The following is a 16380-nucleotide window of genomic DNA, read 5'->3' as shown; positions in this document are numbered from 1 at the left end:
ATCTATCATGATAAAAAAATCAAGGAGAAGCAATTTCAAGAAGGTGATTGAGCATTATTATATGATTCCAGGTATAGAGACTTCAAGGGCAAGTTAAGGACAAGATGGCTAGGACCTTATGTTGTAGAAATATGCCATGATAATGGTTCAGTGCAGATCAAAACCATAGATGAAGAGGCCATCCCTTTACTTGTTAATGAACACTGATTGAAAATTTACAAGAGACCTTTATCAAAACAACAGTTAATTGATGATATCAATAAAACACTGATGATAGTGGAGCAAGTTTTAGCTCCTCCCTCATCAAATCACTAATAAAAGAAAAAAGAAAAATAAGGACTCAAGCGAAAACCTCCATAAGGTTCCTAAGTCCCACCATTGGGTTGAAAACCTCTTGGGGCAGCCCAGTGGTGTCAAAAAATAAAAAATAAAAAAAATAAAGAAAGATTCCTAGGTGAAAACCTCTCTTGAGGTGCTCAGGGCAAATAGCTAGGGTGAAAACCTCTCAGAGGCAACGTAGTTGTTTTCAAAAAAAAAATCATTAAATTTCCATTTGCAAGTCAGTAAGAGGGATGGTCAAAGAGCAAAGGAGGATCACAAAGAGACTCTTGTCACTCACATTTTTATTTTACCACTCATTACCATTCATTCCTCCACCATTTCTATCATTTTTTCCACTCCTTTAGTTCAGTTTACAAAGAGACTATGTTTTCTACATGATCCCCTGTAAACGTACAGAATCCCTTGAAATCCTACAGGATGATCCTATAGGAATTACAGTGACCTAGGAGTCCTACAGGAGGTAGTCCTAAGGCAAATAAATTACTTTCTATGCCAATAAAATGCACCTCGTTCATCATTCCATCATTATACCTTGTCCACCATCATCACTCCTGCACTCACCCTTAAAAACAAAATTAGTTTCAAAATATATATATTTTTTTCAGTCTTTGAAAAGAAGGGAAACAGGGAGGAACAGAGAGAATCACCTGAGTATTCCTTGTTCTCCACATTCCTAGTCTTTCTCTCCATCCATGTCACCATTTCAGAAAAGTGTATGACTAAGAGTTATGAGGGAGAAGTAGCTACAGGACATCCTGTAGGAAATCTTGTAGCAGCCTATCCCACAAAATACAAATCATAACAACAACAAGCCTCCAGCATGATGATCCAGGAGCAGAAGGAGATCAAAAGTAGCAACACCACCACCATCTTCAACAAAAGGTACCTTCACAAACAAAAGGATCATCAAAAAGCAACAAGAAGGGAAGAAGAATAGCATGCAACCATACACACAACAAGAACCTTTAGTCTTCAAAAACTATAACAAGGTATTGGCACCATAGGTAAGTATCCTGCTCACTCTCTCATATGCATCATGTAGTCAAAAAAATGTAAAATTTACGAGGAAGTTGGTTTATAAGCGAAAAGGTGGCCAGTTAACTTGGTCACCTTCACTTAGTCAACTCAAAAATAGAGAAGGAGAAGGAAAAAAGTAGTTAAAGCTATGGATGCATAAGGTGGGAGCTGATTACAAGGAGTGGGGAGTGATGAGGTGGTAGTGGGGATCAATGGTCCAAAAATGGAAATGTTCCTTTGCTGCCAGCACATCGCCTCACCCTGAATGACCATAAGAGGAAATATTCATCATCCCCATGCATTCACACATTCACTTCCTCGAAGCTCGCTCTCACAGGTCACTCTCATACCCAAGAAACCTACTGAAAGCAAACATCCATCATTTTACTGCACAAGAATTCCTACAGGATTGCACAGGAATTCCTACAGCATCATGCACAGGAATTCCTACAAGATCATGCACATGAATTCCTACAGGATACACAGGGATTGTTTACAGGATTGGCTGAGAGGAGTTTCAGAGGGGAAAACACAGGAGTTGGCCACTACAAACACTATGAAGAGGTAGGCTTTGTAATTACATCCCTCTTTACAAGTAATTGAACCAAAAGTCCTCTAAGATTGAGTGAATTTAGCAGTTTTGTAACGGAATTACACACATAGTCATTTCAGTTTTGGTTCTGCATTTGAAAATTGTCTCAACCTTCTCATCTCCTCAAACTTCACCAACCAAGATGACAGGAGAATTTAATAACAGGGAGCCCAGTAACACTATGAGAATCCAACCAACACCCCAAAGTGCTTGAAATCTTCACAAGACATAATTGGATGGGGTTTTTCGAAGAATTCAAAGGGTATGATGATGAGGTGGCCCGAGAGTTTTCTCTCTCCCTCATTCCACTCACCAGAATCCATGCCACTGTTGTGGTAAGAGACCTCTCCTTAGAACTCACCCCTAAGCTCATCAGCAGAGTTACCACACTTCCCCTAGGAATACCATGGAGGAAAGAAGACAATGGAGATAGCCAGGTTACCAAAAGGACGTTCTTTTTAGAAGTTGAGGAACCCACTCAAGACAAAAATGGAGTAAGAAGGGCAAGTCTGCCATATCCCTAGAATGTGGTAAGCTATCAACTGATCAAATAAATTTCATGTGAGGGTAGGTATAGTGTGGTATATGGCTATCATTTTAGGATTCTTTAAGAATTAAGATTTGGAGCAGAAACACCCCCTCACCAAAGGCTCAACATACCATACTTCTTGCTGCAATCACTAATAGACTTAAGCATCAAAGTGTAGGAGGGAAATTCCCAACAGTTAGCTCACCATGGGTTAATTAAGATCCTTATAGAAGATGCCCTCTAAAACCTTAGAATTCGTATAACATGGTCAGTTTTCAGAGACATGTCGCGAGAGGACAACATCAAAGCTCTCACATATGATGTTAGTCCTACTGTTAGTAAAGAGAAAGAGGAAGAGACTGAAGCAGAGGAAGAAGAAGTAAAGAAGGAAGAGGAAGAAACAGAAGGAGATGAAGATGAGATGGATGAAGAAGGAGATGAAACAATAGAAAATGGGAAAGATGAAGAAGAAGAGGAGAAAGAGGAGGAGGATGATGAAGAAACAAAGGAGGATGTTAAGGAGGAAACTGATAAAGATGTTGAGGATCTACAAGAGGAAGAAGAAAGGAAGGACATAGGTGAAGAAGGAAATGGAAAAGAGGGGACAAAAAACAAGGAGGATTCACCTAGGGTGTCTCTAGAACCCACTGAGGGAGAGGAAGTAGCTTCCCTCACTGCTCTTAGCACCCCCATGAAGTAAAAAGGCAAAAGACATAGGCAGACCCCTTATATTTTAGGACAAGAAAAAGAACAATAATAAGACATGGGAAACCCCAAACACCAACCAAAATTCCTATTGTGATTGACTCCCCTAAAAAAAAGGAGAAAATGCCTTCCCCTAAGTCTCTTATCACCTATGTGAGAAGGTCTATTACTAGATCAACCTCCTCCAAGGGAAAGGAAATCCTACAAGATACGCAACAGAATCTATAGGAAGCAGAAGCAATCCTAAAGGATACTCTGTTGAGCCTACATGAGGCACAAAAATTGGAAAAGGGTGCAGGGGACAGGGGAGCAACAAGAAACTAAATAAGAGGACCCAGAGACAAAAGAGCCCAACCCCCAACCTAACTTGGACTCGTACTACAGGTTTATTGAAGGAGGCAAGGTCATACCTCAAAAACTTTCTATCCGACTGTTCTTCAAGCTTAAGAAGGAGAGGGTCAGAATTCACCGATGGATGCAAATCGCCAAATCAAAGGGGGTGGAAGACATTGGGCACATGGAGGAGAAACTCAAGGAGATGGGTAGAGACCTAAGTGGCTTGAGAGACAAAGAGGCCATAATGAAAAATCAACTAGAGATAGAAAATGCATGGTTGAGAGGACAACTGCAGGAAAGTGAGAATCAATTGGCATGTATGGCCAATCTCCCTTTGGAAGAAATCCAGTGTAGGATGATAGCTAAATCCTATGCCCTATACCTCAAGGAACAGTAGCTGTAGTTCTAGATCAAGACCTTAGCACAAAGAGGCACCATGCCATTTTACGACTATAGACAGTTCATTTATCTCTGTGATCATAGCACACTAGAAGATCAGGCCAATATGACTGAGTTTTATTTGCACAACATGGCCCTAACATACATGAATGTATGGGACCCTAATGCCAAGCTAGGAGATTTACAATTGATGGCTTTGGCATCATGGATGAACCATGAGAAGTCAAGGGTTGTAGAGATGAAGAAGATATTGGAAAGAGAACAAACTGAACCTCTTATGATTAGAGTTGAAAAATCAAACCTCATGGCCCTCATTAGTACCCATAATTTGATTGCAAATGATCCTCAGCTTGCACTTAGATATCTTCCAGCCCAAGAGCAAGCAATTTCACATTTTGAGGACAAGTCTAGGCTATTAGGGGATGATGTCATACATGCTTGCCTAAGGAGATGGAACACAATTCCATACAGCTTAAAGATAAGAGAGTACCACTCCCCACAAAGATTTAGAGAGGTACTAAATATGACACCCATGTACAAGCAATCTATGCAAAGGCTGAAAGTCAATTGGATTGGCCTGAAACCTAGTCCACCACTACTCTTAGGAATGCTAGAAGGAAGGAAGGAAGAAGAAGAAGGGAGGCAGTGGGAGGAGGTAGAGAGGAAAGCAAGCTTCTATGGAGAAGAAGAGGAGACCACAACAGAGGCATGGGATGTTAGGGAGGCCACTAGAGCTATGAAGGATATGGATATTGATTGAGTTTCTCAAAGGATGTGCAACACTTTCAGTAGGGGGATGATGATGAGCTTCATCATTGGGTAATTATATGGGCCTTAATTCACCTCCTAGCTTAGTAAAACCAACTTTTCTCACAACTTATTACATGTTTTTTATTATATTTTGTTTATGAGATGAGTTAGAGTTGGATATTATGCCTAGTGGACTAATATGCATTGAATGTAGGATTGAAGGAGAAAATCAAGGAATTTTTGCAAATACTAAGGTTAAAACTCGAATGGGACAAGGGAGAGGAATTGTAGGAGGAAAATCATCCTCATTTACTTATCCCCCATTCGAATATTCCTCCATCCATCACACCAGCTTAGAGTGCAAGCAGCCAAGCCATGAGGATTAGAAGGCAGTCGAGCAAGTGAGAGACAAAGAGCTAGTTTATCTCGAGTTCGGGAGCCGAGCCTCCCTGATTTTAAGGAAGTCATTGGGGACTTCAGTTGTATAAGTAGAGAGGCCTAGAGCCTCATTAGGATTCAAATTTTTATTGTAAAACTCTAAGCTATTTTCGAGCTCCAGACTTGTGAAAGTTCTATTGATGTAATTTGTTGTTTTGGTAATAAGAATGAGTTTTATTTTGAGCCAACACTGAGTTAACTCAGAGGGCTAAAGCTCTTGGGTTAGGGCCCAACCCTAGCAGCCAAGGCTCCTCTTTCTTGTATAACTATGTTTAGTGTAGTTTCATAGCTTCATTGTTAATTTGCTTTTTAGATGCATTTCCATTACAAGTCGTGTAGATTAGATTGGTTGTTTATTGGTTTGCTTCCATTTGTGCTTGACTTCAGTAGTAGGTTAACAGAGATAAAAGGATCACCACAAGGTCGTCAGCATGTGTCTCGGCCTCACTTCCTCCCTCTGGGATCATGACTTGAGGAAAGGACCCTTAAGCAGCCCCAAAAACACAGATTTCTAGTTCTTTTATGAGCTTTGGAGTTTGTTGTGTTTAAATTAGTATTTGGTTAGTTTTGCAAGGTAGATTTCCATTGTCATATTTTTCATCTTCATTTCTGCAGAAAATCTCATCCATGCTTCCATTCCTTTCAACAACTTTCCTCATACATAGTGTAGGCAATTAATTCATTAATTATGCTTTGCTAGTTTATGAAAATGTTTCTTGTTTGTATAGATTTTTGGAAGATATACATGTTTTTTGTAGAGCAGGTGATTTCAGAGGAGACTAAGAATTCATAGCCAATATCCACCTTCCACTACATCCACCTTAGCCATCCCTTGTTTTCACCATCACCTTCACTATTTTTCATCATTTTTCATAGAAATTCTTCCAAGCACATTGAGCGAATTCAGCCATCTACTATCTTTGATGTTGACTTATGAGTGATCCTAGACCTTCTGCCACTCCGTTCCACCCATCAAACACCTTTACTTGGCCTTCCATCACCTCCAACACCTCAAATGTTTCTCTCAGCTGTATCATGTAGGTTTAGAGGGGATCCTTTCAGTTTCTATTCCATCCTGTAGGTCTTCCTGAAATGGCCTGCTTTGAGGCCAAATTGATGGAAAACCTCTAGGAAGTCACCAAAAGCCTCCCAAGCGTATTCGAAACCATCCAACCATCTCATAACCCTTCCAACCATCCTCAAACATCCTTAATTCACCTGCCACATCAACAAAAGCAATTAGTTTGCATACTTGATTTTGCATAAAAAGGAAAAAAAACAAAAACAGATTTAGTTCAATCTATTTACTTGCACATTAGTGATGTTTGATTCTTCTTACTTCTATAACTTAGATAGTAGCATTTGGTTCATGTTGATTTAACATTTCTTAGAGTAGATCTCTCTTAGAGTAGATTTACCTTTCTTCCATCAAATAATCAAGCTTCTTATGACTCCATAGAAGTCTGGATTGAAACCCTAGTGGTCTCTCACCAGCTGAATAGTGATAATAGGTAGAACCATCACTTTTACTTGTGTATACAACATTGTCACCTCCAAGTTTGTACAAACCTCGAGTTGATAAAGTAAAATTGGTAGCCCAAGAGTTGCAACATCCTTGCTGCAATACTGGCGCTCATCACCCATCATCCCCCATTTTGATATGCATTTGGAGATCCTTCTCCTCCAGGCTACCGAAAAACTCCTTGCACCCTATCATATGAAATGAGGCACCTAAATCAAGGTACCACACACTCCCCATAACATTTTTGGCCATGCATGTTACTTGGGTGAAGTCTAATTCGAATTTTGAAGCCAATTCTTCAACTGATGTTCCTCTTGAATGCTTCTTATTAGACTTTTTGTGCGAACATTTTGTTGCATAGTGCCTCAACTCATGGCAGTAGAAGCATTTTGCCTTGCTAATTTCTTTCTTCTTGCCATTATTTTGGCTAGAATCAGGTTTCCTCTGGGTCTTCTTCCCTTTTCCCTTCTTCCCCTTTCCAACCAATGAAAAATTATCTTCATCCTCAACTTTGGATGATGTTCCATCCTGGTTATTTCTCCTAAACTCTTCTCGAACCAAATCACACCACAAATTTTCCCAATTCAGTAATTTTTCCCTTCCATTCATAGGGTCCTAGTAGTTGTGCCAGGATTTTGGATGGCCTACTAGAGCTAGGCTCACCAGGTGATCTTCTACAACATTTTCCCCAACCCCTCCAAGATCATCTTGAACTTGTGTAAATCTAGAGAGATACTGCGGAATAGTATCATTCTTCTGCATCTTAATGTTTCCAACTTTATCTTCCACGACCAATTTTCTATGGTCACTGCTATTTTCAAATAGCTTAGTCAGTGCCTTTCACATAGAAAATGGTATCTCTTTTCCATGGATATTTGAGACCACGTGGTCTCGCACACCCTCCAGAAGAATTCACCTGGTATTTGGAACATCCTTCTTCCATTGGGCTAATTGTTCTGCATCCGACTGTGGAGGTTTTTCAATATCAGTTTTAACATATTCTAACATACAATTGTCATAGAGCACTGATTTCATTCAATCCTTACAGGCTATGAAATTTGAGCTACCTTCAAAGGCATACTCCAGTCTCAGTCTGTTGAAAGACATTCTCTCGATCCTGAAGAAAATTTGTTGCACATGTTATGTTCCTATACCAATAGATGTCATAATATATGAATGGATGAGATTAAATCTGTAATATGGACATACCTTTTCTTTCTGGAAATGTTTTCCATATTTGTAAAAAATAAAAAAAATAAAAAAATGTAAAGAGGGTAGGTCCTAAAAGAAAAATCAAAGGACAAAAAGAATGAAAAAGATCAAAAAGATGAAAAATGAACCCCAAAGAAAAAGAAAAGAAAACAAAAAAGAAAAAAGACCAGGAAAGTGTGTGAGTCCAAATGCCACTACTTTTTTATTTTTTGTACAATAATGATTGTGCGCAACTTGTTATTTATGCCACAATCCATGGTAACCAAACAATTTAATCTTGGTTATTCCATGTTTTCAGTTTCATGCTTAGAGATAGAGAATAAAATCTGACCGAACTGATTAATCTTGGCAGATAAGTAGATAGGTAGAGCAAATAAAAAAGGAGCTCAACAGTTTAATGTGAGCCCTTGGATGTAATAAGGATATATTTAGATAGATTTCTATTGTAAAAGAAAAGAAAGGTTTGATAAGGGTTTTCTAGTTTAAGTGCACCCTAATAAAGAGTAGAAAAATGGTAGGATGAGTAGATGGGTAAGGAGTTGGATGGTTCCAGAATTATGGTGATTTATCTTGTCATTTACTTTTATCATCAAGTTTCTTAAAGTGTGGATGAAAATGGAACAATTACAAAGTCAAGTGATTAATTCCCCCCCATTCATTTCACTTTTTTACTAATTTCCCACAAGCAAAAATCAAAGTGCCTAAAACTTTAAGTTAAAGGGGCTTAGAGCATTTCTCTTACTTCTGGAGGGACCGGACCCTCGGCCCAATAACTTATAAGGATTAAGTACTTCAACCCCTTTACAAATATTCACTCCCTTCATAAACATTCATCTCACCTAAAAATCCCTTTTCCTAAGGTAAAATTACCATTTGCCTAGGAAAAGTAATTAACCTTACCTGAAACCCCTTGTTTACATAAAAACCCATAAAAGACCATTAAGCCTAAGTTATGATGTGTAAATTCAAATGCATGAGAAAATGTGTTAAGACATTTTACTTGGCGCGATTTGTTCCCATTTCCATTTCATATTAACTTTAACTTTTATTACATTTAACTCCAGAGAAACAAAACCCTTTTCCCGTATAGTTAATTAAAATCCCATATGTTAAATATACCGCCCCGATGGTTTGAAAAATAAACCATAATAATAAATTTAATTAGTTGAGTTGTGACTAAATAAGAGCCATAACCTTTTGCCTTACAAAAATGGATTAATTGATAAAACCATGATTAATTAATAACCCTTCCTCCAATCACATCTCCCCTGACGTCATTAAGTTTCCCTAACTCGTAATTAAAATCCCATCAGGCCCCTCCATTAACTCCTTGATCAAGTCATGTTCCCGATCACCGTACGATCTGACCCCTTCAAATCTAATGGCTGGCGCACATATTGGGTGACCTCCGATACTGACCTTTACCCGCCAAACGTGAGTATTTTTACTATTCACCTCTCTGCTACGTGTCGCCCAATGAATGGCATCGGATAGACCTCTCCCAATACCGCCAAGTCCCCAAAAGTAGTGTGATAAATTCCGCTTACCACCTCCACTACGCAACAAAATGTCACCTCCGTCAGTTGGTGCCAGCTGTCGTTTTTCGTTACACCCGCCAAAATCATTGAATTTTTAGATAAACCAAAAATACTCATTATTTTCGTTTTTTACCAAGAAAAGAACCTTCTGTTCTCCATGAAAACACAGAGTACGTTCAAGTTGTCAACCTGCTACTATCAACATTCCACAATCGCTGAACTCCAGACTACTGTGCAGACCTGTGCGCTTCCTGCAAATAGTGCACAGCCACCATTTTACCATTCAAACAACTAAAACCAGGTATTTACCCTATTTCGACTATGAAACCCTGGTTTCATGCCAAAACTGAACTATATTGCTTTAAAAATTAAGTAATTTAGTAAGCTAAGTTGTTTGATAGTCCTGAAACACTCTGAAAGAAACCAATTATTCCCAATTCTTCTGAAACCCTTTGCCCCATCCTTGAATCCACAAGAACTAAGGATGGATGCCCCAATTACTTTGCATGTCATGCCAATTACTACTCCCCACAGAGATTTAGACCATCTTCCCTTGGCTGATAAAGATTTTCAAATTAAATACCTCATCTTTGAAGAATCCCCTTTGAAATTACATTGCAGACACCGAGATAACTACTTGAACCATGTAGATAAGATAGGCCTCTAGGAATCAAACCTGCCCAAGTATCAATGCCCCAACGTTCATGTCTTCCTAGAGATTGTTCACTACTGTCATGCAAATTATCACCCTATCATGAGAGCTGTAATGTCCCTATATCAGAAAGTCTTATTTACTATCACTACAAAATCCATAAATGAGATGTTACAGTTACAACCTGGTGAAAACCTCACCCCCCTTACCATTGCTGACTTGCTTGACAGATTCTCCAAACTATCTAGTTCCAAAAGTACTCAAATCCTCGACACTTTCATTGCTTAAGAAAGATACATAACAAAGGACCCCCTGGCGTACATGTTAGCCTTCTTTTCTAGACTAGCCAAAGATATTGCATCAATGATATCATGCATTTTAGGTTTTACCAGTAGTGAATATGTAGATGATATCATTTTTTCCTACATGTCTATTTTCACTCCTAGCTAGCCTCCTGCAGTCAAATTTGAATATGGAAAATTCATCTCAGATAAGATGCATGATCAGTTTCTGAGATTGGAAAATGAAAGAGTGTTCAAATATTCATCAATCTTGTACCATTTATTTATTTACTATGAGACTGATAAGTTTCCCTTCTCTATCCAAAAACTTGATACCAAAGGAAATCCTAGATCTGTTGTCTTCTGGACCCCTCTGTTCCACAGGTCAAATTCTCCCTACACATATACAGATTTCATTGATCTATTTGTACATCTAGTGGCTACCATGTTGCTAGGTAGCCCTCCTCCCAGGATCAGTGTAGACATCAAGAGGGTCTTGCAATTGTCAAAGCAATACAAAGTAGGGGATTGGTACTTGTACCAAAACCATACAGAAATCAAAATCTATGGATGTGAGTTGCCACCTTAAAAAATGCCAAGGTATCTCCCCATGAGATTATTTGCTCTAGAGTACTACAGGAAAATGATCAATTCTGATGAGATTCATTTTGTTAAGACCAAGAAGAAGGCCCAACTAAGAACAAAAGATCATCTTGGCCCATTCATTTGTAACAGTAGAGAAGCAGGAAAGGAGGCGGATGAAATCCTCCAAAGGTTGAGATTAAAATAAAGTTTCATATGGACCTATGATCCCCACAACTTTCTTTGTAATAGGAGGTAGAAAAATAAGCTATCTTCTTACATCCACCATAGGATCCCAGAAATTAAATAGTATGCCAATAAAACTGAATGGATGGAAAACACATTAGTATATCAAGATAGTACACAGGTTGCAGTTGACAATATGTTGATGGATTTAGAAAGGAGGCTTGATAAAGATTTATTTGTACAGGTGCCTGGAGAAACTCCATCTCAAAGGTAGTCATAGGAACACAATGGACAGAATTCAGAGCAAGCAGGGTCATCAGGTCAACCAGGATCATCAGAGGTCAGACCATCAGAACAAGTAGAGCCATCAAAACAACAGGAGCTTTCAGAACAACAAGAAGAATCTGAACAACCTGAAATTTCAGAGGAGTTTGCTCAACTTGAACAAATCATGAGCAATCCTCCTGTTTTGTAGACTCCTCTCAATGAGGAAAGAAACCTTAAGAAAAACCAAGAGGAGGCCACTCCTTCCAGCATGCCTATTGATCAAACTTTTTCTAAGAGGCAAAGGTTAAACCCATTTTCCGAAAAATAATAAACTGAAGAAATAGCAGGCAACATAATGGAAAAAAGAACTGATAGTGGGCATACTAACCCTTCAAGAGGCACACCATCTACCTCACAGTTCCAGGTATTAGAAAGGTAACATAGCATAGAGGTATCTTCCTTCAAGGCTCCTTCTGGTCAGAGCCAAGATATCAAAGAAAAGTATAAAGAAATCAAAGCAAAGAATGAGAAACCAAAGGTCCAAACCTATGCGCATTATCTCAGAATGGCTCCAACCAATTAGACAAGGCTGATATCATCCTTTGATATAAAAGAAGGAAAAATGCAGATGAGCTTTCTTAAGCCAACTGTGGAACAACCAAGATCAATGGCTAACTATTTGAAAACTGATTTTGAAGTTTTCGCAAAGGATATTCATCCCATTGACCAAATAGAGCTACATAAACAAACAGGTGAAATGGTCTACTCTACATTGACCAACAAAGCAATCGCAGCTCATCAACTACAGTAACTCACTGAATAACACATCTACACAGCTTCAATTGGATAAGGCCTCTTCTCAGGCCAAAGACACCAGAATAAAGAATTTGGAAGACTTGATAATAGAGTTGGGACATGATCCCAAGGATGTCAAAGAAGCAGAGAAATCAATAAAGAAGAAAAATGATGACATAGCTGCACTAAAGAAGCAGCTTAAGATTCCTCCTCTTCACCATCCTCAAACTGCTAAAGTTTTAGAAAAACAGAAGGAGGAAGAGCTTATGGACCTAGTCCTTAAGTTGAATGATCAATTAAAGGAAACTAAGAAAGAATTGGAGAATTTGATGCAGTCCAGGCAGATTGAGATGGTCACCGCACCTCAGACTGTAATACCTATACTTTCCACAACAGTACCCTCCACCTTGGCAGTTTCCTTGGCACCAACAATTCCAAGAGTAACAACATTGCTAGTAGCAGGTACTACTTCAACCACAGGTACATCAACCAGTATAGGGACAAAAATAGAAATAACAAATGAATTGGTTAAGGCTATGGAACAAATGAGCATCTAGGCCACAAAAATGAAGAAGCTCAAAGACCAAGTAACAAGTTTGGAAACAAGTTGTGAACTTGCACAAATTCAGAATAAAGAAGAAGCACGAAAAAACCAAAGAATGGTGGAACGAATAAGAATCCTTGAAAATGATTTGACACTAGAAAATCCATTGGGAGATATCAAGGATATATTATGGACAATATCATTGATCCATCAATGCTATTTGGCCTTCCATTCAGGTTATTTTTGAGCAAATTGAATTAGTCAAAACATCCATGGAAGCCATACAAAAGACAAAGGAAGAACTGGGGGACAAGCCTGAAGAAGAAAATCAGTTGATAGATTTTTTGAATAGTAGAAACAGGTACCAGTTGGATGAATTAGAAATTCAGGATAGAACCACAACTATCATTGAGATAAATAAGGTTCTTACTAAAAGGAACTTGATGTCTAATTTGGAGAAAAAAATGTCAAAGAGTTCAAGAAGACATCAATAGTTTCATGTTAAAATATGGCATTTTGAGAGAAAAAGGACTTCCTAGTCCCCTGTTCATACATGACAAATTAATGACACAATAAGATTACATTGACAGATTGCACAAACAGTCCAAGAGCCAAGCTAGTTCTTCAGGAGTAAAAGCATTACCCACAAGAAAGGTACCTTATAATGGCCTGGAGAATCTGTTCTATATAGAACATGAAATCAAGCACTTGTTCACCAGCAAACCCAATTTTTCCAAGTAGAAAGAAGCCGATGAAGTCTACAGGAAAATGATCAGAATAAAATTACCAGATAGTGAATGGTGGACCAATTTTACAGATTTATTATAAGTTACTATTGTAAATCTAGAATGTAAAGATAACAGCCAGGTAATACAATATTAATCAACAAAGGTAAAGAGTGTCAGTAGGTTAAAGATAATATTGAATCCAGCACATAACTACCAAGGCAACTGCGAGAGCCAAATCTGAATTCTAGCATCCAACACATTCACAAATAAAGGGACAACAAGCAAATAGATTTCCATTTGCCTCTATCTTCGTGTAGAATATAATTTTTGTTTTCTATATTGATTCTCATACAGTTATGAGATATTTTGTATCAAATTTTGTATAAATACTTCACAAGTCAAAGTAATTAGTGTGGATTAAAAAATCATTTCTAGAGACATTTTGTTTTAAGCTAAGGAGCTATTGTATTCAAGACTGGACTAGTTTACTGGATTATGAAATAAAGCTGAGGACATTTCGCTCGATTCTTGTGCACATCTAGAACAAATAAGTATCATTTGCTCATGTTTAAATACTTGTATTCTCTTTATGTCACGAATTATTCATATGTGTTTCTTATATACTCTTAAAAGCAAACAAGGAATAATATCATCAGAATTAGCTTAAGTGCTATATGTTTTGACTATTTGCTTAATTTTATGTTTTCTTCTAAACTGCCTTGGTCTGGAGATTCTTAATTGCCTCCTTACTTCAGTAGTTTACCCTTTGGCCCATATTATAGGATTCTTCATTTCCCTTTTCTATTGGCTATCCTTCCCTTCTTCGTCTTAATCCCTATTAAGGATTCTTCATTGCCCTTAGCCCTAGCTAGGACTCTCATCCATTTAAACCTACAGTTTTGATCTTGCTGTGTTAGCCTGCCCTATGAACTCTTACCTCAGTGATAAATCAAATCTAGTTAAGCCTTTATTGATTGACTCCATAGCCCAATGGCATAAATATTTTCTCTACCTATCTGTCTTCTTAATTCCACCACAAAATCAAAACAAACAACCCCGAACATTAAGAACTAGCCCGAAATCCTAATTCAACAAAGTTAAATTATAAAGAGGGAGTCCTCTCTGGACTTAGGTTGGCTAGAACCTGAGTTTAAATGATTGGTTTGTGGTTACCTCAGGCCATTCCTTCTTTAATAACTTCTAAGGAAAAAAAATGAGTGATAACATAATGGTGACCATACTGGGGATTCAAAACCCTTAGTTTTAATAAACCTTTGAAGAATTCAAATTTTTATTCATAAGCATCTTAAAGGGTTATTAGAAGTTATTTCAAAAGTTCATGAAATTTAAAACAATCATAAAAAGCTTGAAATATGGCTTCAGGGAGAACTCACTATACCAGGGCCAACCCTGATCCAAATCCTCCCCCCTGTATTTGAAAATCCAAACCTTATTCTAAGGATAATTAGAAGACAGGAAAGTTCAGTAAGTCCCAGGCCTATTTTTAGATCAAATTCATGCCCTGTTGAGTGGTTATTCATTGAAGACATCCCTTTTGATAAGTATTTTGGTCTCTCTTTGTTCAGAACCACATATGATAGTGAACTGTTGGACCTAGTCCCAGATCCGGAATTCCTTAGAGAACTTGAAATCCAACGAACTAACTTGTCAATTGATCAAAATCTACTGAACTCCCCTCAAACACCCCTTACCACTGATAGAGACCCTAAACTTTCTGAAACAGCTACAACATCCTTTCCCCACACCACTAAACATCATCCCTCAACCTCATTTCCTTTCATACCTTCAATCCTTCATCAGCCCATCACTACCCCTCAAACACCTATAACCTCTATTACATCAACTCCCCTTGTTATCCCAAATCCTCCAGTTACCCCAACTTCTATTCTCAACTCTATACAGCTTAGAACTATGGCACTCAGATATGCCCCCCTTGTAATGCCTACTCCTCAAGGTTCCTTACCAGTGGATTATCAAAGTAAAATCACCTCATGTGATGGAACTGGAACATACACAACGCAGCAGCACACTAAGAAAATGACATATTATTTTGAACTGCATGAGATTGACATAGGAGATGTCCAAATGAGAATCTTTGTCTAAAGTATAGCTGGAGAAGTGAGAACATGGTTTATATCTTTGCCCCCTTAGAGCTTAGATAGTTTAGAAGTCCTTTATCAACAATTCCTTAATAGGTGGGAGAAGAAAAAGAATCCCCTTCAAATTCTATCTGAATATGAAAACCTTAAAAGGGGACCAAACGAAACTATTCAAGACTACTGTACCAGGTTTAACAACATGTACAATCCAATCCCTCTCGACCTTAGGCCTCCACCTAGTTTACCCTGATTAAGTTTCCAGACGAATTTGACACGGATATGGCTTTTCAACTTAGAGAAAGGAATCCCCTTGCACTTGAAGATATGAAAAGTATAACAGTTAGTGTAGAAGCTAATATGCTGTCCAAAAGGGTTAGAGTTAGAAATGAGAGAAGAACACCTTTGAAAGATGAATCTTCACCCTTTTATCAGAAAATGGATGCTTTAGCTAAAGGAATGGAAATGTTGATGGATAGAATAGAAGTCATTGAAAGAAAACCTCACTGGGATAACCAACAGGCTAATCTAGTAAGGAACCCGAACTTTAGGAAAAACCAGAAACAAAACAATGGTAAAAATGGACCTAATCAGAACATTAGGCCACCTTTCCAAGAAAATTATGCTGAGACTTCCCACCAATAAGACCCTTAGATAGACACCTAGATCAACCTTATGGGTTTAGATAATGAAGAAACTGTTTTTCTAACTTAGGATGATCAAGAATTATACATGCTTCAACAATTACAAACTCAAATAGGAGAATCTTTTGACTATAAGAAAGGGTATGACTTTGCTATTTTTGAAGTTCATAAATAGTACAGCTTAAGAAGCAAGAAGAACACCGA

Source organism: Pinus tabuliformis, chromosome 9 (assembly GCF_031772625.1).
Source record: "Pinus tabuliformis cultivar Carrire ecotype Pingquan chromosome 9, CPIR1, whole genome shotgun sequence".
Taxonomy (NCBI): Eukaryota; Viridiplantae; Streptophyta; class Pinopsida; order Pinales; family Pinaceae; genus Pinus; species Pinus tabuliformis.
Note: the sequence above shows the minus strand (reverse complement) of the source record.